The sequence below is a fragment of the Phocoena sinus genome, chromosome 4, assembly GCF_008692025.1.
Source record: "Phocoena sinus isolate mPhoSin1 chromosome 4, mPhoSin1.pri, whole genome shotgun sequence".
Lineage (NCBI taxonomy): Eukaryota > Metazoa > Chordata > Mammalia > Artiodactyla > Phocoenidae > Phocoena > Phocoena sinus.
The window spans coordinates 51,077,210-51,103,636 of record NC_045766.1 but is presented as its reverse complement, the minus strand read 5'-3'; the positions used below and the strand labels follow the sequence as shown (position 1 = coordinate 51,103,636).

The following is a 26,427-nucleotide window of genomic DNA, read 5'->3' as shown; positions in this document are numbered from 1 at the left end:
CCACTTCCATATCACCATCCTGGTAAAAGACACTGTTTACCTATATTATTGCAATAGTGTTGTAACTGGTCTCCCCACTTAAAAACTTGGTTTCCCTATACTCTGTTACTGACCCAAAAAACAGAACTGTCCTTTTAAATTGTGAGATTACATCAGTCTTCTGGTCACACCCTTCAATGGACTCATCTTAAGCAGACTAAAAGCCAAAGTCCTTACAAGGGCCTATAAGGTCCTACATGATCTGCACCACTCCCCTGACTTCTGTGACCTCATCTCCTACTTCTCTCTTCCTCCCCCTTATAGCAACTCCTGCCTTAGTTGCTTCCTTGATGATTACACCAGGAGGAATTTTGCACTGACTTGTTCTCTTCACCTAAAGAGCTCTTCTTTCAAGTCGTTTCCAGCTTCTTAGTGAGACTTACTCTGACCATCTGATTTTGAATTGAAATGATACCTTTTCTTCTCAATATTCCCCACACATTTTCTCTCCGTGGTGCTTATCATCTTTGAACACACTATACAATTATTTATTCATTTTGTTTATAGTCTGTCTCCCCAAAAGTAGGATGTGAGCTCCATGAGCTCAGGGATTTCCTTTTGCATAGTTCACTGTTGTAGCCCAAGATCCTAGAACTGAGCCTAGCATTATAAATATCTTTGACAAAGTAAATGAATCAACCTAACTTTGGATATTAGTCAATTTTCACTATTAATTCTACCTAGCCACACTTCTTTGTTTGTCTCTCACTAAGGAGAATTTTACTTTTAGTTTATGGTAATCGGGATCGATTACCATAAATTTCATAAACATCTGATTGTTCAGCTGCAATGGAATCTTCATAAAAACATGCCATGTTTTAACCAGTCTGACTCATACATGAAAATGTCTATCCTCCACTTAATTTTCGTCAGCCATTTTTTGCAGAGATTCCCCTCTTAATGTCTTAATTCTTTATCTTCTATTACTCTCAGTAAAAAAGAATATATGGCCAGAGGAACAAAATCAGGAAAATGGTCAAGTATGAAAGAATCTGGTGAAAGAATAGAGTGAAAGATAAGTGCAAGGACAAATCAGAAAAATTATTTACAAAAGGTCATCAAGAAAGATTAATTTCCATGACATGGAAATTAATGTTTCAAGACTGAATCATGAAAAAAATCTCTACAAAAGCTTAAGGAATGAGAATAAAAGATAAAGGGTAGAAGTCACCTGAAATATTTAGCCTATCAAGCTACTGGTGAACAGTATCTCACACTTTCTGAGAAAGCAAGTGAATATCTGTCCATAAAAAGCTGAGTTAAGAATGAAAGGAAATGAACCTTTATTGAGCTCATCCTCCATCACATATCAGGCACTTAGCAACAAACTGATGCTCAAAGAGGTTAGTTAACTTAATGAGATCATGAAATGGCCAGAAACAGACAGTGTAATCGATTAGAAACCATTTCTACCTGATTCTAAAGCTCACTCATACAATTCAGAAAGCGAAACCTTCTAGAATTTTGCTATAAGTCAAAGCAAAAGTTTTTGGAGCCAAATGGCAAAGATAACTGGAATTTTTTTAAAAATAGGATTGTCATACCATACTATCCACAGGTACAAAAAAACACCATGGCTTTGTTTGAATATCCTACTTCAAGACTTCAATAACTGGCAAATTCCCACTCTCCTTTAGAGACTGAATTCATGTGCCCTTCCCTGTCACAGCATCACAAATCATCAACAGATAACATTTACTACTCTATCTATGCAAACCTACCAGCAGAGGTTGGGAGGAAGTCTTCCAGTAGTATGGCAACAAACCACTGGGGGAGGCATCAGAGTGGTCCATCACTCTTAAAAACTTATACTGAGAACCCAGTAGGCTAAACTCTCCATCTGCTTGATGTTAGGAATACTGAGCTAAACACCACTATCCTCCTGTCTTAGTCATTCAGGCTGCTATAAAAAAAAAACACAGAGTGGGTGGTTTATTAACAGAAATTTCTCACAGTCTGGAGGCTGGAAGTCTGAGAACAGAGTGCCAGATTGGTTCAGTGACCTCTTCTAGGTCACAGATTTTTCTTCGTATCCTCACAAGGCAAAAGGGTCAAGGGAGCTCTCTGGAGCTTCTTTTATAACGGCACTAATCCCCTTCATGAGGTCTTCAACTTCATGGCAATCACCTGCCAAATACCCCACTTCCTAATACCATCACATTGGGCATTGGGATTTCAACATAATGAATTTTGGGAAGACACAAACATTCTAACCATAGCACCACCCTTTCATGGAGTTCAGATAGAGCGAGGGAGATAGATGGTAATGGGCTACAAAAGCATAGAGTACAGCCTTGGGCATGGATCAGGGCAGGAAGGGAACAAGGAGCAATAAAATATCCAGTGTTAGGGCAGGCATGGTGCTAGGGACATTTAGAAGCACGTACCATAACACAGATGATGAGTTGGCCTCAGGGTGTGCAGAGAGCAGGTAGCAGGACCTCAGTCTCGCAGGTAAGGCTCCGGGGCCCATTCCCTGTCAAAGTATCTCTTTATGAGGCAGGTAACCATTTACCAACTGATGAACAAAATAGGAATGGGATGGGCAGAAGTCAAATTACCACTAACATGTAGCACCCCCAAATTCCAGAGCCTCTCTTTTTTTTTTTTTTTTTTTTTTGTGGTACGCGTGCCTCTCACTGTTGTGGCCTCTCCCGTTGCGGAGCACAGGCTCCGGACGCGCAGGCTCAGCGGCCATCGCTCACAGGCCCAGCCGCTCCGCGGCATGTGGGATCTTCCTGGACTGGGGCACGAACCCGTGTCCCCTGCACCGGCAGGCGGACTCTCAACCACTGCTCCACCAGGGAAGCCCCCAGAGCCTTTCAACAAGTTTATGTCATTATGCTCTCAAGCAGTAAGGCGGTAACTTACTACAGCTATAGCTATAGCTATTGCTCCATTGATATTTGCTTTGGGAAAGAACTGCAGAGGATAAGAATTAGGAGGGGCCAACAAAGATAAAGGTAAAAATAATTTTTGCATTCATTATACTTCTAAGCATTTGTTTGCAGACCTGCCAAGTCATAAGCTACTGTAAGAAAAACACTATTTGGCAAAACATTATAAAATATTTGAAATATATAAATACTATTCTAATGGTTCTTGCAAGAAAATCATCTATGCTAATGATAAAGAAAAAAGGAGAAATGAAGGAAACAGAAGCACAGATCAATAAAACTAAAAGCTGGTTCTTTGAGAAGACAAACAAAATTGATAAACCATAAGCCACACTCATCAAGAAGAAAGGGAGAAGGCTCAAATCAATAGAATGAGAAATGAAAAAGGAGAAGTTATAACTGACATTGCAGAAATACAAAGGATCATGAGACATTACTACAAGCAACTACATGCCAATAAAATGTACAACCTGGAAGAAATGGACAAACTCTTAGAAAAGCACAACCTTCCGAGACTGAACCAGGAAGAAATAGAAAATATAAACAGACCAATCACAAGCACTGAAACTGAGACTGTGATTAAAAATCTTCCAACAGCGGAGCGGCTGGGCCCGTGAGCCATGGCCGCTGAGCCTGCGCGTCTGGAGCCTGTGCTCCGCAACGGGGGAGGCCGCAGCAGTGAGAGGCCCGCGTACCGCAAAAAAAAAAAAAAAAAAAAAATCTTCCAACAAACAAAATCCCAGGACCAGATGGCTTCACAGGCGAATTCTATCAAACATTTACAGAAGAGCTAACACCTATCCTGCTCAAACTCTTCCAAAATATAGCAGAGGGAGGAACACTCCCAAACTCATTCTACGAGGCCACCATCACCCTGATACAAAAACCAGACAAAGATGTCACAAAAAAAAGAAAACTACAGGCCAATATCCCTGATGAACATAGATGCAAAAATCCTCAACAAAATACTAGCAAAACGGAATCCAACAGCACATTAAAAGGATCATACACCATGATCAAGTGGGGTTTATTCCAGGAATGCAAGGATTCTTCAATATACGCAAATCAATCAATGTGATACACCACATTAACAAATTGAAGGAGAAAAACCACATGATCATCTCAATAGATGCAGAAAAAGCTTTCAACAAAATTCAACACCCATTTATGATAAAAACCCTCCAGAAAGTAGGCACAGAGGGCACTTATCTCAACATAATAAAGGCCATATATGACAAACCCACATCCAACATCGTTCTCAATGGTGAAAAACTGAAACCATTTCCACTAAGAACAGGAACAAGACAAGGTTGTCCACTCTCACCATTATTATTCAACATAGTTTTTGAAGTTTTAGCCACAGCAATCAGAGAAGAAAAAGAAATAAAAGGAATCAAAATTGGAAAAGAAGAAGTAAAGCTGTCACTGTTTGCAGATGACATGATACTCTACATAGAGAATACTAAAGATGCTACCAGAAAACTACTAGAGCTAATCAATGAATTTGGTAAAGTAGCAGGATACAGAATTAATGCACAGAAATCTCTTGCATTCCTACACACTAATGATGAAAAATCTGAAAGAGAAATTAAGGAAGCACTCTCATTTACCTCTGCAACAAAAAGAATAAAATACCTAGGAATAACCTACCTAACGAGACAAAAGACCTGTATGCAGAAAACTATAAGTCACTGATGAAATAAATTAAAGATGATACCAACAGATACAGAGATATACCACGTTCTTGGATTGGAAGAATCAACATTGTGAAAATTACTATACTACCCAAAGCAATCTACAGATTCAGTGCAATCCCTGTCAAACTACCAATGGCATTTTCACAGAGCTAGAACAAAAAATTTCCCAATCTGTATGGAAACACAAGAGACCCCCGAATAGCCATAGCAATCGTGAGAAAGAAAAATGGAGCTGGAGGAATCAGGCTCCCTGACTTCAGACTATACTACAAAGCTACAGTAATCAAGACAGTATTGTACTGGCACAAAAACAGAAATATAGATCAACGGAACAGGATAGAAAGCCCAGAGATAAACCCATGCACATATGGCCACCTTATTTTTGATAAAGGAGGCAAGAATATACAATGGAGAAAAGACAGCCTCTTCAATAAGTGGTGCTGGAAAAACTGGACACTACATGTAAAAGAATGAAATTAGAACACTCCCTAACACCATACACAAAAATAAACTCCAAATGGATTAAAGACCTAAATGTAATGTCAGACACTATAAAATTCTTAGAGGCAGAACACTCTATGATATAAATCACAGCAAGATCCTTTTTGACCCACCTCCTAGAAAAATGGAAATTAAAACAAAAATAAACAAATGGGACTTAATGAAACTTAAAAGCTTTTGCACAGCAAAGGAAACCATAAACAAGACAAAAAGACAACCCTCAGAATGGGAGAAAATATTTGCAAATGAAGCAGCTAACAGAGAATTAATCTTCAAAATTTACAAGCAGCTCATGAAGCTCAATATCAAAAAAAAAAAAAAAACACACACAATCCAAAAATGGGCAGAAGACCTAAATAGACATTTCTCCAAAGAAGATATACAGATTGCCAACAAACACATGAAAGAATGCTCAACATCATTAAACATTAGAGAAATGCAAATCAAAACTACAGTGAGGTATCACCTCACACCAGTCAGAATGGCCATCATCAAAAAATCTACAAACAATAAATGCTGGAGAGGGTGTGCAGAAAAGGGAACCCTCTTGCACTGTTGGTGGGAATGTAAATTGATACAGCCACTATGGAGAACAGTATGGAGGTTCCTTAAAAAACTAAAAATAGAACTACCATGTGACCCAGCAATCCCACTACTGGGCATATACCCTGAGAAAACCATAATTCAAAAAGAGTCATATACCACAATGTTCATTGCAGCTCTATTTACAATAGCCAGGACAATGGAAGCAACCTAAGTGTCCATTGACAGATGAATGGATAAAGAAGATGTGGCACATATATACAATGGAATATTACTCAGCCATAAAAAGAAACAAAATTGAGTTAATTGTAGTGAGGTGGATGGACCTAGAGTCTGTCATACAGAGTGAAGTAAGTTAGAAAGCAAAAAACAAATACTGTATGCTAACACATATATATGGAATCTTAAAAAATAGGTTATGAAGAACCTAGGGGCAGGACAGGAATAAAGACGCAGACCTACCAAAGAATGGGCTTGAGGACACGGGGAGGGGAAAGGGTAAGCTGGGACGAAGTTAGAGAGTGGCATGGACATATATACACTACCAAATGTAAAATAGATAGCTAGTGGGAAGCAGCCGGATAGCACAGGGAGATCAACTCGGTGCTTTGTGACCACCTAGAGGGGTGGGATAGGGAGGGTGAGAGGGAGACACAAGAGGGAGGGTATATGGGGATATATGTATATGTATAGCTGATTCACTTTGTTATAAAGCAGAAACTAACACACCATTGTAAAGCAATTATATTCCAATAAAGATGTTAAAAACAAAAAGAAAAGAAAAAATGAGAGAAGATGGGAAGAATGTGGATGGGCCGTGTTAAGGGTAGAAAAGAAAAGGAGGAAAAAAATAAAAGGAAGGTAATAGCAGAAAATAGAGAGACAAGGATTTGAAAGAAACACCTCTGCACTTCCCTTTTCTAAACCATCTGTGGTTTCCAAAACGTCTGTGCACCACTGGATACTGTATTTTTCTGCCTCACAGTAAACATGGTTGTGGCCATAGAATGGGGAAGGGGAGTTCTCAGGATTCCTTCATTGTGACCAAACAGGTCTGCCCCTTCAGCATGATGTTCATTCACCCTCCTGATGTTGATGTGACACAAGAGATGATGGCTGAGAAGGATGCAGCAGCCCATAAAACTAGAAAGATATAGATAGATAATAGATAGATGGATAGACAGACAGATAAATAGATAGATAGATCCCAATAATACAATGCTAAATTCTGGGTCACCAAATTCCCCAAGTGAAAAAAAAAAAATTGATGTACTTCTTGTACACTGTTAGGTATAAAATATATAGATTTCAGTCCTTCACTCTTCCAAACTACACATCCAGATAAACTGACGTGAATATTATATAGAAATATGTACTTGGGTTTCGAGATCCCTTTCCGTGAAGTTCAAAGGTTTATTATTTCCAAGTTAAATAAACTCAGCAGAGTCAACCATAATAATCACACCTAGTAATAGCTAATATTTATTTGATTCACTTATCCTTATGTGTTACGCTCTGTGACAAGCATTTTATCTACATTCTCCCTAGACTTCCAAATGCTTCAAAGGTAGAGCTATCCTTATCTTTCTTTATAAATAAGGGAACTGAGGCATAGAGAGGACAAATGACAGATGGTTAAGCTGGAATTCACAGTTAGGCCCTCTGACTGTAAGCCTATACTCTGAATCACTCCACTTCCTGACTCCACTAGAGGATTCTACCTTCAGCTCTGCTGTATTCAACAGTACCCTATATTCACATAGAGCTTAATAGTGTATAAAATGCCCTTTCAGACTTTGACTCACTTGATCCTCACAACTACTTTGTGAAATAGGCAAGGATATGTCGTCTTTCCCATTTCATGGGTAAAAACTGAGCTAGGTTAAGCAGCTTCCACCAATCATTAATATATGGCAAAGTTAGAACAGGACCTATATGTACATCATCCAACTCTAAATGCAGTGCACTATCCACTGCATCAAGCTCTTCATCTGCCTTCTTCTAGGAAGAACCAACATTTGTCTTCACACTGTTAAATTACTTGTCGAGGACTAAAACAATTAAGGATCAGAGAAAGAGATATAATGCCTGTCAATTGCCTTAAATTATCATCCCCTCCCATCCCCTGCAATCTCCTTAGATTTAAACAGCAATCCCTATATAATAGGGAGCTGTAAATTTGCCTATTTTGCACTTGACAAAAGAGGTTTTTGCTGAAACCACTACTTGAAGGTACAGAATTTAACTATATACCATTGAGTTACTGTAATTATTTGAAGGAAGGTTAAATCAAAGCATTTGAAATCACCCTTTAATCACAATTAGTTCAAAAAACAAATATGGTTTTCAAGATACTCCAGGTGTTCTGACTTTGCTTTGATAAACATTGAACCAAAGACCAAGGAAGAGTTTTGTTCACTTTGCAGTTTCCTCCTTCAGTGCCCCTTGTCTCCTTCTGCATCTTATTGTGAGTTCTTATTTCAATTTATTTGTTTAGGAGTTCCAGGTGAATTTCTTTGATGGAGGTTTTCATATGTGGATGTCTTAGGGCCTCTCCACTGTTAATTCCCAAGATTCTTTCCCATGTCAGACTTCCTATTTCCTACTGTTTGTCTTTTTAGGTCCTACACCTTCAGGCTTAATACCACTCACTCCACCCCTTGTGGTCCAGCTCCAATAAATCCGACTTCAAAGAGAGACGTTGCCCCCCAAATCCTCCTTCCTTGCTCTCCCCAAAGACATAAACGTGCAGGTCCTTTTCCTTTCAAGGGTTTTACTTCTAATCACAGAGGGAAACTAAGAGTAGTACAACACACAATGTCATTCTAATTACTTATCTAAAGCTCCTGATTTCCCTCTGAGGTAGCAAACTGAAGCCTCCATGTGCCCTCTGCTAAACAAAGTATAGCAGTAATTCTGGGAAGATTAAAAGAAAAAAACACTGATCCCTTAAGTCCATTGCTATCCTAGCTGCCTGAAGATTGCTCTTTTGGCAGCCCAACACAAATATCACCATCTAATCATTCCTGAGCAGAGACTGGGCCTTCTACTTGCCCTGCCCTCTGCCCTTGCTCAGCTTTTTGCATACTACCAATAATAGTACTGTTACAGACTGAATGTTTGTGTCCCTCCCAAATTCGTATATTGAAACCTAATCACCCATGTGATGATATTTTGAGGTGGAAACTTTGAGAGGTGATATGGTCATGAGGGTGGAGTCCTCACAAATGAGATTAGTGCCCTTATAAGAGAGACCCCAGGAGACAGTTGTCTGTGAACCAGGAAATAAACCCTCACCAAACACTGAATCTGTAGGTGCCTTGATCTTGGGCTCCCCAGCTCCAGAAGTATGAGGAAAAAAATTCTGTTGTTTAAGCTACCCAGTCTATGGTATTTTTGTTATAGCAGCCAGAACAGAATAAGACAAGTACTACATAATAAGTACCTCCTTTCTCACATTCAAATCAATGTTCAGGAATTCCTCTCTCTCTTAAGCCAGTGGTACAGCTACCACGTTGCTGCAAGACATAGCTCAGGGTCAACAAGGTGTGAGGATGACCATTTCAGGTCCTACATGTCCCCTTCTCTGGGATTCCTGTTCCGATATGTCACACATCCCAGTGAAACCTAAGAATGGAGATGCCACTGAGGCACTTTGGGGCACCCCCTCTCTGCAAAGCTCACACCAACCCCTCTGCCATTGATGGCTGCCTTCCACATTATCGCCACTGATGCTTTCTCCCTCATCCTCTTCCAAGCAAGAAAAGGTCTCTTCCTCCCTTCCTGCCCATGGAGTGGGCAGATCACCTGACATCTTTAGATCCAGGCCTCCCCACTTGACCCATGGCCTAGGCCCAGAACTTCTCTAGACATCTGGGAGCCAAGGCTCCCTGAGGAAGTGCTAATGGATGCCAGCTAGACTCCTGGCAGCTGGCAAAATTCCTTTGGATTCTTTCCCCAGTAATGGTTCATCTCTCTAGATTTGGAAGTACTATTTTAAAAATGAAATATAAAATAGACAGAGATGCATTGGTGGGTAGATAGATAGGTAGATAGATAGAAAAACCAACCAAAAAATAAGCGGTACATGCTTCTTTGACTCAGAGGCAAATTTGTATGACTAAAGTCCCACAGGCAGAAGGACATTAGATCAGATCACATTAAATACCCCCAACTACCCTCCCTCAACCACTTCCCTCATAAACAGATTAAGTATGAGCAATTTATCAGGGGAGCAGTTTGGCTGGGGCGGCAGTACAGGAAGACAATGAAAGACTGTTATAAACAAAGAAGGATAAGTACTGCCAGAGAGTCAAGTGCAACTAATCTTCTCTCTCATTTTCTCCTTTCCATCTGTAGCACAAACCACAAATAATCAAGTACTGTCTTGAAGAGAATGACTGTTACCTGGAAAGGAACCTAAAAAAGCATTCATTGTCAGCATTATGCACTGCAGACTTTACCGTAATCAGGTCAAGAAAGTGCCATTACATGAGCATGGAGATCATTTTACTTTATAGAATCATTCTTTCTTGTGATTGTGTGTAATGAAATTTACCTGATGCTGTCAAGGCTGGGGGGGCGCTCAGCAGTATTAAGAATAAAGCCCTTTTGTTCAAAGAACAAAGGCAATTCTCCCTTTCCAATGTTTTTATGATTGGGGTTAGAACTGGCAAAGGTAAAACAACAGAAGACCTAGAAATCTCCCCTCCAAGAACAGACAGTTGGAATCAATTTTCCCGAAATCAATCAATTTTCCTGAAATATCTTGGCAAGCGTGGTATTAAAGAGACTATCTTCAGGACTGTATGCACTTGACTATCTCTGCATAAAAAATGTCAGTATGCTAATAATGTTATGTGCCTTCTATTTTCCTTTCAGTGTACAGATTTTCTCTTCCCCACTATGGGACTCAAAGACAAGCTTACCTGATGTCCTTAAAGCAATCCTGGTTCCACTGTTTTACAACCAAATCTCTAGTGCAAATATGTGTGTGCATGTGTTTGTATGTGTCTGTTTGCATATGTATGGGTGTGTGTGAGAGAGAGACAGGGAGTGAGACAGAGAGAGAGAGAGGATGTGTTTGAGCACCGGAACGTGCATCTAGAATTTTATCCTTCATCTTTGTTTTTCATAGCATCATTTACATTACAAAAACAGTAAACTGGCATAAGTTTCAAACATACAAACTTGCTGATAGTTTTCTGCAAAGGGACAATGGCAGGATCAGAGAGATACCTCTTGCTCCAAATACAATTTAACATTTTGAAATATGATTTACTTTCTGGACTACAGCCAGGCAATTACCATTGGCAAATATTTCAAGTGGGAGAAATGAAGTGGTTGCTACTAGTCCCATAATTTGGGATTGCTGCTAACAGATTTTACATATCATCAACTTTTCTGCTATTCTTTTTTAGAAAATACAATAAAATCTTAATATTTCTGCATTTCAAGCCTTAGTGTCAGCTTTGCTGATGCTTGAGACAAAACTGTGTAAGTGGCTCCCTCTGGTGCTGCCACTAGTATTAGTTTTGGGATTTTTGTTTTGTTTTATTTTTTTGTTTGTTTTTAATATTCACAGCCATAGATGTAAACCAGATTAGCTGCTGGGAAAGGTAAGTAGAAGCCCTGAGGGCCTGCATCACTAGAATTGTCTCTTGGAATACAATTCCACTTGGAATAAAATTAGATGAAGGGTGACATCCTTTATGATATGGGAATAGACACAATTTCTTCCTTGGCCTTTTTCCTTTCACTTCATATACACCAAAGAGAACTGCAAAAGGTAAAAGAAAAGTCATGTTCGCTAAACCCTGGCCAGATACCCCCATCCTTGTTCCTGAAATTCTAATGCCCCAAGAAACTTCTTAAGTACTTCTAACAGACCTCCATGCGGCCATCAATTCTCCAGCCCTGGATTCCACTTTGACTTGTGGCCTACATAGTAGTGATTGGAGCAAACGTGGTGTCATAAATAGTCTGTTGCAAAAGGCAACTGAGGGCTCCAGAACAGCATCACTTAATGGCAGTGGGAAAGAAGCTAGCAAAATCTCCTTTCATGGCTGCGATCCATAGTTGTCTCCAATGACTGCTCTTTCAATACAAGTCCTACCCACAGACAGCCAATGGTTGAAGTCTAGGCTCCTAGGTCAGTCTCCACATTGCAAGGCAATGGTGATTAGTCAAAGGCAATCTGCAATCTTCAGGCTCTCCCATGTTGATCTTGTCCTCCTTTCTCTCCAAGAGGCAGTACATCCTCCCTGATACATTTCTCTAAAGCACAGCATAGCTTCCACCATCAGCCAGAATGTTAATGCATTATATCACTCTGTACACTGAGAAAACAAGTGACCATATGTAGCCTATGCCAGCAGAGCTCTAACTGTGAAGAACAATGGCTCTGAGTCAACAACAGAATTAAACTACTCCGTCTTGTGAAGCTCTTCTGAATATTTTAAGTGTTGCCTTGAAAGTGTGGGATTATGTGCAAGCATAAACATTAGCTTAATGCAATTTTTTGGTACAGAATATGCCAGAGTTTAAAAATCAGAATTGAAATGCAGAAAATAACTTTGGGATAAATTTAATTTTTTTTCATGTGTGATTAAAACATGATTGAAGAGGCCTACTTTATGTATAATTAAAGTTGCTTTGTAATTAATAGATTTAAGCATGTATAGAAAATGATACAGCTTAGTTTGGAGATTTTACGAAGGTGCCTATTAAACACTCACTCCCTAGCAAGCCTGACTCAAATGTTTTCACATTCTAATGCTGATAGAGTCCTTGAATTTTTTTGAAGCTGCCAATTTCACCATTTCTAAATGCTTTACCCTTCCTTCCATGAGCTTGTAAAATAAAAACAGCCCTATCTTCCTGGCATTAGCCAAAACAATGATGTAGAACACCCTATAGCCTAATTTCAAAGGCTCCAGAGGCAAAAAGATTCCCTGAATGTCTCAGACCGGGTCTGACTTAGCTTTGCCTTCTCTACTATGCCTAGCACTATGTCTAACTTGCTGCGTAAAAAAAAAATGTATCAAATGCCTATTACTGAGTAAGCAGAGAGTGTGTTTGCATATATTTGTGGAAGGTTATCATGGTAATAAGAACACATTTGGACATTTTTTATGTGCCAGACAAAGGTGCTATAATACATTATTTCATCTAATCCCACAAGAGCCCTATGAAGTTGACAACATCAACCCTTTTGGACAGATACATAAACTAAATCAAAGAAAGTTTGAAGACTACAAAGAATAACGCATTTTGTACTATCTTGGCAACAGGATCACCTTTGGGGCTAAAGAGTGAGGCAGAATAAGTTCATTTTCCTCAGTCTTGTTAACTTTTTGCCCCTTTCCCATGGCCCAGTTACTCAATCCCCCACCCTCTCCAGGGATTGCCTCCTGGACTCTCTCTAGAACCCTAAAGCATTCTTCTGGTAAGCACCTGGCATGAACAGAGGCTTCATCTCACTGGAAATGGTCCTAGTTTAAACTGATCTTCCAGGCCTTCCTCATCAATACCTGTCTATTTTTTATTGCATCCATTTTAGCCAAGTATCACATGGGGGAGGGAAAAATTCAGACAAACATATTTGTACTAGAGTGTTAGTTGCTGACATTCATAGTTAGGAGGCTTTTGCAATAGTCCCATGGTACAATGGAACATTTTTAATTTGAGTTTTGGTTTTAGATACAGAAAGGGAACCACAGAATATACTGCAGGGATCAGGAGTCATGGGTACAGGGGTGGGAGGCAGGGGAGAAATAAGATTCATGAGGATAAGAAAAACACATACAGACTGATAGACGGATGGATGCTGGGTTAATCTTCCCAGCAGCCAGGAACACATTTCCTAGTGTCTCTCCCCTTTCTCATCTAAAGAGTATATGGAATATTAATAACCTTTCCAAGAAAAGTACTTGTTTCTTCTCACACTTTCTGATATCAGGCAGTCATCTACAATTTTCAATTAAATCAGATAGATAGATACATAGGCAGACAGGTAGATAGATAATAGATACACACACACACACATATATAAAACTGTTTTGCAAGTTTAAGTATAGCAGATTTAAAGCATATTGCAAACGTAAATATGCTCTTTATATTCTATCTCCCTGATAGAGGTTTCCATTCCAGTGATTATGCCCTCTTTCTGCCCTACACCAGCATCACCTCACTCTCTTGTTCTTCATGGGTTTGCATGGTACAGACAGGGCCCCAGGAGGAGAGGTGGTTCTGTGAAGCCTCATGCTTCTTTAGAGTTTTAGAGAAGACTGGTGAGGGAATGACATTCTAAATTGAATACCAAGACTATTCCCAGCGTATTTCTGACTAGCAGAGTCGTAATGCACCGATTTGTGAGAAATCATGACCATGTTTACGGAGTTCTGTAGAAAACACGCTCATGCTCTTCTGACGGATTCCTTCCTTGTTCCCTGGGCGCTGGTTATTCTACTCACCGATTCCCAAAATGAGCTGCTGTTTTGACAGAGGGTGGATTCACGGAAAGTCCGGAGGGACATGTTGATTTCATGTGCAATTTAGTAGAAACTGAGGAATGTATCTCACTTGAAACTGCACCTCCAAGACCTTAGAAATGTTACAACTGTTTAAGTGGTGACGAGGATGATTGCTGGGTATTAAAAGGCAGATTAGCACCAACTAGAGCCTCTCTCCCTTAAGCAAATGGGACATTTCAATAAGTGTCCTATAATCAGCAGATCTGGAAGGATTCAGTCAAGCATTATATTGAAAGGGAGGTTGGGAAAGAAGGTATGTTTGGAGAGGCAGAGTGTTTCTAGTACTTCCTGCGGAGAGGGTACCCAGGTTAGAAAACAGTATCTAGGCAGGCTATGATAAGAATCTCCTCTTTTGATGACAAACAATCAAATGATCTCAAATGGATTTGTTATCAATCACATATGCATAAACACATACTCAGAAAGTCATATTTTCCATTTTAAATAATTTAATTTGCTTTCCGGTAGAAATGAGTTTCTTCTCATATGAGTAATATAAACCAGTTTTTCCAAGGACCTGTTTATCTCAGGATAAGTATATAATTTATATTCCTGACCTGCAGAGGTCCTAAGCCAAACTACTAAACACGGAATGAGATGAATTTTCTCAATGAGTACATTTCTTTCTTTTCTACAGTAACATTACTGTGGATTGGTAAGTTTTTTGGTTTTGGTTTTGCTTTTTTCCTTTCGAGAAAGTCTAGAATGACCAGTTACCTCTGTAACATGTCCTATTCTTAATTTTTACTGCTTTTGTTCAAGCCGTGCTTTACTTCCTCTTCTTCTCCATTCATTCATTCATATCCCAATGTCCTTCAAGTAACACTTTCTTCACTAAACCTTCCTAAAAATAAAACTCTCTTCTTCCCATCTTCTGGCAATTATTGCCTATACTTCTAAACTAATAATTCTATAATCACAGATACAAATCATATATGATGCTGGTATATGTATTACTGTCCTGTATGTAAAACTGATGTGTGAAAATATTACATGAAGATTGGGATGTTCCAGTCCAAGTTCTATCACTGTAAGTACTGAGCAAGTCATTTCTTATCTCAGCCTCAGTTTTGCCACCTGCAATCTAAGAAGGTTGCCCTATAATTGTCTAAAAAAACCATTATGGCCCATTCAGTTTCTCAGCTGGAAATACCACTGAATGTTTATTGAGAGCTCTAAAAATGAATTGTTCTCTTTTTAAAACATGTTTTACAGATCATCTGGGGTCAAAAATTGTGATTTTTCCCTTTTAGTCATAAAATAGTGATTGCAATGTAAATATAATCTCAACATCCTATTTTATGGTGTAAGACTCTACCATTAAATAATATTCTCCATGTTAAATACTACTACCTTGAATATTTTTCTTATGGACAAATGGACCTACATAGAGGATTTAAATAATTTAATTAATTATTCAATAAAAATCTACTTACTTGCAGCAATATTATATCTCTATCTTACATATTCCACGCTTTAATTATTTTAAAAGAGAGCTTCCAGAAGCTCTCTTGTAGTTTAAAAAAATAGGGAAAGGTTTCTTCATGCTGTATAAATCAACTCACTTTTATGGCAAAATGGGTAGGTAAGAGGCAACATCATGTTTTCTTTGTGGTGACTACAGCTACAGTGAGAGAAAAGAGAGTGGGACACCTTTGGAGAGCTTGTTATTCATCAGAAAGTAAGTACCCAGCTTTCTGACCACTTAAGAGCAGTGGCAATTTTCAAATACAATACAGAGAAGAATCACTGTTGTCTGTGGAATTGCACAGTAAGAACTGTCAAGATATATCCACAAATAGTAGCATCTGACTGATCCAAGCCAAGACTCCTCTTCCTTTTATTCCTATTTTTTAAAATCAGTAGTATGGGGCTGAGTAATGATAAAACAAAAATTAAAAAAGAAACTTCATTTTTACCTGCTAATTTTCTCCTGCTTTTTACTGATGACTCTCTTTTTAAGCAGAACATTTATATATAGTGATAGTTAATTCCTTGTGGAAGTTTTCTTTGTTCTTGATGGAAAATGCATTATCTCCTTGCCTCTTCCCAGGTCTACATCCTTTATTTGGCTTTGATTTATTCAATAATCTTTCCATTCCAGTATGTTTGAGAAGGAGGGTCCTCAGTTTTAACTGTGTTCTTTTGAACCTTCTGCATTGCTTACAGTTGTTTTAAATAGCAAATAAGATATGCATGTGTAAACCTCCAAAAAAGCTGTATAATCTCAAAGATATACAATACATATTGTATATCTTAAGCTTACCAGTTTAGAGTGACACATCTCTATTACTATATAAGACCAGCTTAAATATATATATATATTATTATTATAAACATTCTTTATTACTGATAATCTTTCCCTAAAACAGTTCTGAGACCCAAAAGACACATTTAATTTCAATTTGTCCAACCATATATTTTAAACACTGAAACCAAGGCCCAGAGAGATGAAGTGAATTACAGGAAGTGACACATATAGTTATCAGAAGAGTCTGCTCTATAAACTCAGGTCCCTTGATTCCTAGTCTTGTGCTGTTTTCATCCTACCATTATCCATCGGGAAGACTAGCTACATTTTGTACATTGCAAACTGGGAGGGTAAACAGAGAATAAAAAGGGTTAGAATTAGATTCTAATCACACTCTCTAAGAATTACGTATTATTCTCTCTTATCCAAAAGCTTAGAGATTAATTAAATAGTTTGGTTAATTAATTATAATTATTCCACTAGCTTGTTTAAAAATGAGAACACATATATCATTAAAGTTGCCATATTTCATTGACTCTGACACACTATTTTTTAACCTTTAATATCTCTGAAATCAGGATGCATTTTATAATTCCTTATAGTCAAGCAGTAGTGGAGGCATAGTTGCCATTGACTTTGTACGTGAAAATTGGTTGTATTTCTCTTGCCACGACCAGACAACCATCACTCCTGATATTTTAGGACAATTGAAGGAAGAAATATGAGATCTGGTTGTTGTCTGAAAATCTTCAATTGTCACATTCTAGTAAGATCAACAAAACACCACCATCAAAACTTTCAGAAGGTATCAGCTGCTTGGAATGAAATCCTAAAGACAACCATGAAGTACGCTTAAGAAAGGGTCTATCACCAACACACACAGACTACTGTCGGGAATAACATGGATATGGATATGACTCTGAGTCAAAAAAAAATGATTCAAAAGAGTGAGAATCTAAATAGGACAAAAATTTTTGAATTCTTAAACCAATGTGTTTATTAATATACTTTTTATACATGCATAAGATTAATATATTAGAAAAATCTACATCTATTTAAGTCTAAATTGCTCTTTGTTAAAGTATAAAATTCTAAGTGGTAGGAAAGCATTGTATAACGATTTAATTGGGATGCTGCTTCTTTCTAAAGCATTTGTAAAATAACGATGTGTCCTGTAGTCAGTGGTTCCTTAGTTTAAATGAAATATTTGTGAAGTATTCAATAAAATTAAACATTTTATTCCCTAAGAGAAGCCTCAGAAACTTGCAGTACCTTAGGGTCAATACTGTAAACCATACTGTTTCACAGTGGATATGCTGAAGTACAAGACGCTGCTAAGTCCAGTGGAGAGAAGGTCAGACAGATGCCTAGAACACGCCCTCCCCTCCTGGTCTTTACTTGATACAAATGTGCCCACTAAAATGTGAACTATTTAAAACCCAATTTCACTCGGTTTTCATTTTCAAATATGCCTTCTTAAAACAAAAAGGGGAAGCATATGTTTCTGACCCCAAACACAAATGGAGTTACTCATTATCATTTTAAGTTTGATTCAAAAATCAGTTTCCCTGGAGGCAAGGGGCCCAGGTCAGAGGTGGTAGCTGTGCTGCAAACCGCTTCAGGCTTGGAGCCTGAAAATAGAGCACTGACGATGCAAAGATGTGACTCTGAACATACATTCTGAAACGCCAGGGGTAACAGAGAAGATTGCCAACGACCACAAAATTTGCTTTGGAACGAAGAGAGAAATCAGATCCATTCTTTTCTAGTTCACCGTTCTTTTACCATGTAGCTTTGGTGTTAAAGTTTAATTGCCCCTTTATATTGGGGAGAAGTTATAGGGTAGAAAGGTGGTTATTGAAATACTGAGGATAGAAGGTAAAAAAATTGAAAACCAATTGCTATCTGGTCATAGAGCAAAATACATATAATGACTTCAGCTATACATCCTCCACCTACCCTGCCTTAATTTTCCATCTGTCTGCAAAAGTACAATGTGTATCTCTCTCAAATGGCCCAGGCATCACTCACATCTCCTTTCCCTGAAATCCTATTGTACATGTTGATGGGAGCATAATTCAGAGTTTATTGCACACAATATTGTCTAATCTCTAAACATATATTCTTTCAGGAAGAAAACATTTATTGAGTGATGTATGACACCATTCATTTTCTGTACATGTATATATACATGTACATATACTTCCTCCTTCCAAAAATAATTTGAAGCAGCTTATGATAAAAAGCCCCAATACAATCAAATCTTCAACCAAAGTTTAAGTTTTAAAATGGATTCAAATAATGAAACAGGGTAAAAGGAGACAATTCAGGACCTCTTTTTCAACTGAACACAAAACTGGCTCTGAGCTTCCATGAAGTCAGACCAAAAAAAAAATGAAAATACGGCTTTCTGTGCTTAAAAAAAAGACTCATAATGCTTAATGAAATACTGGCTTGTGAGCTAAAAATTAGTTCCCTCCCCTAGACTCTCCAAGTAAACAATTATCAAAAGCAGGGAAGTAATTTTAATTGGGCATAACTGATATCAAGTCCTTCTTCATGAGAATAACTGGCAACAGTGTTCAGTCATTTCTCACATTATTTCTGATTTATGAATATAAGATAATATGACAAACATAGATGACCTATTTAGTAAGAAGAACATGCTCTGCTTTAACTGTGGTTTCTGTTATTATGATACAGTTATAAGTTGAAAATGTAGGGTTTTGGATTTATATGTGGAATGTAGCATAATAATTCTCCAGATAATACTGGGAAAAAAATCTCTGGAACATTACGAAAGTAATCATTCTATATCAGAAGCATGCAGCCTGACATGTGTACAGTTTATGTCCATGGATCCAAAGACTGTTTAATTCTTGTGTGTATGAGTGTGTGTGTGTGCGTGGGCGCGTGCACATAATTCCAGTGTAGACATTCCATATTATAAGAACTTCAAGGAGGTCAGGGCATGATGTTTATGGCACATCCTATTAGGTACCCTAGGTTACAACTATTGCCTCCTTCCTGTCAGTTAACAAGAGCTCTGATTTTGTCTAAGTGTAACACTGCCATGTCCACAGGGAAAGCAGACCTCTCCTCCAGCCCCTGGGGAAGGACTATGATTGATCAAAACCAGTCATGCAATGTATTATCTCTTTGCCAGTGATTAGTTCAGGAGTGGGATGTCATAGTTTTAGTCAATCAGGCATAAAGGGAAGTTTGCTGATAGCTTCTCGAAAAAAAATTTCCTTTTTGATTACAAGAGACATTTCCATGAGAAGAAGACTTCCTCTCTTCTTTTTGCTTTGGGTGGGACTGTTGGAAGAGGTAGTGTTTGGCTTGGTGGTAGCCATATTGTTTATCTTGTTTCCAAAATGGAGAGCCAAGAGAATTACAGCAAAGCTGTCCCAGAGCTATGACATCCTTGAACTGTTGAGGTAGCCAACTGTGGACCAGTATACCTCCATAATCCTTGTCCTGAGAGATGATTCTTTACTGTTTAGATGTTTAATTGGGTATTGTGTTGCTTGCATGCCAAGGTTTCGTAACAGACACCATATTTTATACTTCTATATTCTACACAGACATGAGCAAAAATAGGCATTCAACAAGCTCATGGGAAAAAATTGTATCAATCAGATAAGATCATTGGTCATCAGGGCAATACTGATATATCTTTGTAAGGCAGAATTCTTCCCTATAAGGGTAAACTACACTGAGGTAAATAACTGAGCAACCTAATTTAAAGTTACTACAGTCCATGCTAATACACCTGTACAAAAGACCCATTATTTTACCAAATGCCATCACTGGCATGTGCTATCTTTATACATGCATTAGAAAAGAGTATTAAAGATCTGCATTTTCTTTCCTTGACAACATTTCTCATATGATTGATGACTAATTTGTAAGCATGAATAGCAACTTTTATTGCTTTATTCAATAGATTGAAGAAGACAGGGTGCTCTCTGACCAAAAAAAAAAAAAAAAATGCTAGGAAGAGTAAGATGCCTCCATTCTGCTGTTATTTTCCAAGTAAACTACCATCCAGAGGAAAAATAAAATCACAGTGTTATCATAGTTATTTTATGAATATTTAGCATGTGAAAAAATTATATCTATCCCCTTTTATGGCTATTTACTTTTTCTTTACTTTTTCTCCTTTCTGAAATATTTAGGTGATTTTTACATATTCATTTATTCTGTCACAGTATCAAACACTTCTAGTTTCCAACCCCGAATCAGTTACCCCTTCTTTTTTCACAGATTCTGATTTTCTCCAAGGTAGTGGTATGCCAGAGGAAAAACATGTTTCCCAACCTGTCGGGTATGTAGAAGTAGTGATTTGACACAGTTCTGGTAGGTATAGAAGTCTACGGGGAGAATGTCCACATGACAAAAATGACAAAATGCTCAAGGAGAAGGCTTGTTTGGTCCTTTCCTCTCCCTTTTTTCTTTTTTTAATCTCATAAAGAGCCCTCTACCATTTATTAAACAAAAATCAAACAGATCCTCACCACCACTGCAATGCAAAAATGGGGAAGTAGGAAACAAGGCATTTCCTTCCTTCAGACTCTAGTCATTCTCAAGTTCTCAACCCAGGAGGATTTAACCTCTAACGGACATTTGGCGACGTCTAGAGATAGTCTCGGGTTTTCAGAACCAGGTGGGTGAGTGGGTGGAGGGTGCTACCGGCATCTAGTGAGTAGAGGCCGGCGATGCTACCGAACAGCCTCCCACATACAAGATACTCCCTCCACAGCAAAGACAAAGACTTATGAGTCCCACATGACACTAGCGCCAAAGTTGAGAAATCCTGAGCTTGAAAACCCTTTGTTACATTCCCTTGCCCCCTCCTTCTTTGGGCCTAGAAAGCAGACATGATGCCAGAGGCACAGCAGTGATCTTATGACCATAAGAAGGAAAGCACCTAGATGATAGATGAAACCTGATTCCTTGTTTAAATGCTTAAGCAACTGTCTTCTCCTGATTTTGTTTTAATAATGTGAGATAAATAAATCCTTATTTGCTTAATCCACGGTTAGCCAGATTTTCTGTTGCCTCATAGCCAAACGTATTTCTAAATAATACATTTATCATTCACTTATGGCCTGCTTTATATTTAGGCATGGAGCTAAGCATTCTGAATGAAACGGTAAATTAGGCATGGCTTCTGACCTCTGGGAACTTACTCTCCAGGGAGGGAGCCAATCATCAGCAAGTGTGAAAGGTGGGGGACTCCTAGCATGAATAACATGTTGTGGGAGCTCAGAGTAAGGACAGCAGGGTGACAGAGAAAAGACCAGTCTAAGGAAACAAAATGTCTTCCCATCCTACAGTTGGGGTATATGTGTTGGGAAGTAATCCATAAAGAAAGACTAGTATAAGAAAAGCACAGAAGCCTAAAATGTCAAGTAGTATTGGGGAAAATGGTAAGGAGTCGTCAGGTGAATGGAATGCAGAGTAAATTGAGGAGGAGTTCCAGGTGGAAGGCGCTTTAATCTAAAAAGGAAGGTTGGGGAGTAAATTGTGAAAAGACTTGAATGCCCTCAGAGGTCGAAATATTACCATCCAAGCTATAAGGAGCCATTGGCCATGGCTGATAGAAGATCTGCAAGACCAGACTGTGTTTTAGAAAAAAATAAATAAATGTTTGGTGAACTGGACTTGGGTGATTCCATTTACAAATAATTAAATATAACTGAGGAATCACATCTTTCTCTTTACAATCTAATAAGATAGAAACAGACACCAAACTTCACTTCAAAATACTTGAAAATGTAGCAGAAGTGTACTGTTGAACTGTTGCAGTTTCCAATGTTATTGTTAATTCCAACTGTGTTTTGCTTACAGAAACTACAAATTAGTATTTGTTTGATAATTCATAAAATAATTCCTTTGTGTAAAAATTTTAAAAAAGAATTCTAGAAATAAAATATTACTATGCTTTGCTTTAAAAAAAAAAATGTTAGAAGTGGTTTGTTTCAGCATACGGAATCCCAGAGAGGTATTTTTCAACTATGCCTACTATATCAATATTGCCCCTCAAAAAGTTGTCAATAACATTGGAGCTTAGATTTATTTATATCTGTATTCTTTAGTTATAGCTACTTAATTATCCTATAAAAATTGTATCTAACTAATTTAAAGAAATTTGAAGGAAGATATAGACCCTGCCACTGGATAACCATGCCACTGGAAATAATAAGAATAGAATAAAATATGAGAATTTCAGGGTTGGAAGAGACTTCCTAAAGTCAGGGAAGTCAGCCAACCATGCAAAGAGTGATCAAACCTTCAAACACTCTGCCTGCAGCAAATGAAGTTCTCAGCCTACCTTCTGTAAGTATATATTCCACCTTCAATTTCTAAACAATTCAGACATTTATATTTGAAAATATGTTATACCTAAATATAAAAGGAAAATTTCACACAATGAACTGCCACTAAGGGAATAAAAGACTGACAGAAAGTACTTTGGCGTGGGAGGAGGGAGACTACGGAAAGGAGAGTTGCTTAAGAGGGCTTTTCTGAAGCCCACACTGCAGGAAGTCTAGTACAGTCGGTTGAAAGACTGACTCCCTCAATTTTTGCTTACATTAATAGGATTGGAAAGAGTAACTGCAGAATAGCAGGCTTACAGAAAACAGTTACTTCTTTTAATCAAACCATGTAATCAGAAGGCCTGAGTAATAATTAACTTCCACTTGCTCTGTGAATCACTCCGCAGAGCAGGTAGACTTGAGATTCATTCTCTGCCAAGGGCACGGTAAACGTAATGTTTTTGTACTTAACACTTAATATTTTAAGTACGTGCACGGCCCTTGCTTCTGAGCTCATTTCAGAAAGCTGGTGTTCTGCTAGGTTACAATGGCTGAATGAAATGCCGAGACATTTTATACGTTTTATGCTCAAACACATGCACCCACACCTTTCCTTAGTGATATTTTTATACCTATGGTCTTATTTATAATTAAGCACAATTAATTTTTGAGAAATACGTAACTGTAATTTTCATGTAGAGCATGATCATTTATTTAAGCGAAAATAGTCTACTGTAGTTTCAGTATAAAAAAAGAAAAATGAGTATATTGAGTACCTATAAAAAGGCAGAGTAATAGATACAGGGTTAGTTCTCTGATTCCATGTTTTCTAAGTCCTACATGTATCACTATGGTCTAGAAATGAAAAAAAGAAAGAATACCTTTGTGGACGCCAACTGCTCGTGATTCAGAATAATCACAAATATTAAACACAGAATTTTCCTCATCTTTATAACCCTCTAACAACCTCTTCTGGAATAAAACATTCCCAATTGAAAAATCTCAACCTAAATAATTTTAAATTCACTGCAGGCGGCTTTTCATCTCTACTCCCAAAGCTTTGTGCTGGCCGGTCGGGAGCCAAGGGAGAAGGTCGGCAATGTTTGGACTACCTTCTCTGCCCAGGGGACTTGACAAACCCATAATGCATAATCTATTAGCTGCTCATCGCGGGGATCTACCGAGAGTGACATCTTGACTCAAACCAGGCAGATCTGAAAACCACTTCGCAGGAAATGTTGTGCGGAAGCGCAACTTTCTTATCCCCGTCAAACTCCGAGGCGGAACCGGTCCCGGAACGAGCCGGAGGGCCTGGGGAGAGCGAGCCCGAGGCTGGAGGCAGCTCCTCCGCGCTCCGCCCCGGCCTCAAGCAAGGGTTTTCTAGTGGAGGCGGCATTGTTCCTCCAGCAGCTCAGCCTTCGTGTTTCGCCAGGAAACCCTCCCCGCTCTCTCGTAATCTTTTCCCTATTGCTTTGGTACCTCTCTGCCGATTTCTCGGCTCCTGGGTTCTGTGGTCCCTGGACACCGCTCTAAGGTGAAAGGCTGCAGCGACTGGGGCGCCGCTCTAAGGCGTCGGAGGCGACTGCACTCTTCCGCCCGAGCTCGGCCGGCGTGCGCGCCTCACTCTCGCTTCCTCCCTTCTCTCCGGGGCTCTCCGGCTCCGACGGGCTCTCCCGGCCTCTTAGCCCGACTCCGACTCGCCTCCCCCGCGGTCTCTCCTCACACCCGCGTCGCGCGCACCGCGCGCTCCGCGTCGGCCGCCGGGTCGTCGGCGCGCTGACACGACGCCCCCCGGCCCGCAGACCCGGACTCCGGCTGGAAGGGTCAGGGCGCCGCGGGAGGCGGGGAGGAGGGGCGAGGCGAGCTGGGGCAGGTGGAGAGCGCGGGGGGCGGCGCGAGGGGGTGGGGTGAGAGGGAGCCCAAGAAAAGAGAAGAGGCATCTGCTCTGAAAGCGCCAAGGAAGAGAGGACGGAGGGGGCAGGAGCGGAGAAGAGCCGAGAACACCCACCAGGAGGGGTGGGCAAAACGGGAAATTTACAAAGTGCCGGGGCGAGAGCTGGTGAGCGGAGGAGGAAGGAGGCTGAAAGGAAAAAAGGAAAAATAAGGGCAAGTTCCCACCTCTCCCCAAAAGGTCGAGTCTGAAAACGCTTCCCAAGTACAGAGAGAGTTAAACAGGGACTGATCTTGTTGTAAAGGGTGGGTTTAAAAAGGCATTAAGTGTCGTGTAGTTTTTCCTATACTAGACTCAGCTCCATCCCCTTCAACTCTGGTAAATGACCCTCCAAGTAAATGAACTGGCAGTACGCAGAAACGGAAGCTGAATTTCCTCCACTGTGGAGTCCTCCTGAGGTATTGGCTCTTCTTTAAATGAAAATGACCATTTGGGAGGCTCCATGACCCCCAGTGCTAAAGAAACCACCCAGTTCATGAAAGTTCGTTATTTTTATTGCCTTTATTTTCGTCGGAGGATAGAGGTACGCACCAAGGTAGGGGTTGGCACCAAGAAATGTTTAAAACAGCTATCGAGGTAGCATTCTTTTTCAAAACGACAAAATGGGCTTCCTAAAACAGCTAAAAGGGGATTGGGAAACTCAGTTACTCAGCTTGGGGGGGGGGGGGGGGAGGGAGAGAGAAAAAGAGAGGGAAAGAGAGAGAGGGCAGAGAGGGGAAAGAAGCATTTAAACTCTAACAGAAGTCTACACCTCCAGCAACCCTCTCCCCCCGCCCCCGCCCCCGCCCCAACCCAAAGTAACTGAGAAAGGGTTAAGCTCACAGAGGAGAGAGCGGGGCAGGGTGGGTGGAAGGTGGGGAAGAAGAGGGAGAGGCAGAGAGTAGGAAGTTCTCGGCAATCCCCGGGATAAAGAAAAACACCGGAGCTCGGCGGACGCAGGAAGCTCCCTTACCTTTCTCTCTAAGCCCCGTTTGCACCTGATCTGCAACCATAAATATTTCGTGATGCTTAGTGTGCAGCCAAACGATGGCCAAATGTTAATTCTTCACTCTCCCTCCCCGCTTTAAAATACAGGCTCAAAAGAATGTTAATACTGTTCTCGTTATCCATCAGCTCCAAAACATTCCGCTTTGTCAGGAAGAGAGACGAAAACCAAGCGCTAGGGCACGCGTATATGTATTTATATATTAAGCGGTCGGTATATAAACATATATACGTTTTCTGCATATAAATCCAAAAAGAAAGCACCACAGATGCTTCTGAAAGAGGGAGGGGACGGGGAAAAGAAAAACTTGGCAGGCCAAATGTATCCAAAGATTTCGTCCCAGGAGCCACCTGCTTCAATATGAAGAATTCCCGAAAAGATTTAGAGGGAGAAGGAAAAAAAATAAAAATAAAATACCCAAAACACACACTTGAAACTGGAAGACGCCTAAGACGCGTGGAAATGGAGAGGATGAGAAGAGCTCCCGAGGGTACAGATCCGTCAGCTAAGTGAGCAATCGCCTCCGAAAATCACAGGAGGGGAGGTGGCTGCAGATGCGTCCCCTGCTCCGGTCTCCGCCGCCGCCGCCGCCGCCGCTGCTACCTGTAGACACGCGCACACACACGCGCGCACACACACAGCACAACCTCCTCTCCCTCTCTCCCCACTCTCGTGGCGTTGTCGGGTGCAGGAGTCTGAATCA

The 26,427-nt window shown here is 39.8% G+C and overlaps 1 protein-coding gene across 2 annotated transcripts in view; it reads right to left on the bottom strand.

The window, feature by feature from the left end:
- The window catches only part of NLGN1 (neuroligin 1), an 898,609-nt gene extending 874,053 nt beyond the window's left edge, over positions 1-24,556 (bottom strand). Inside the window, exon 1 of one of the 2 annotated variants that reach the window (XM_032630383.1) lies at positions 24,268-24,556. The gene's annotated coding sequence lies outside the window, so the exon portion shown is untranslated. The remainder of the gene's footprint in view (positions 1-24,267) is intronic. The other variant, XM_032630380.1, reaches the window with a different exon arrangement.
- Positions 24,557-26,427: the final 1,871 nt, after the last annotated feature.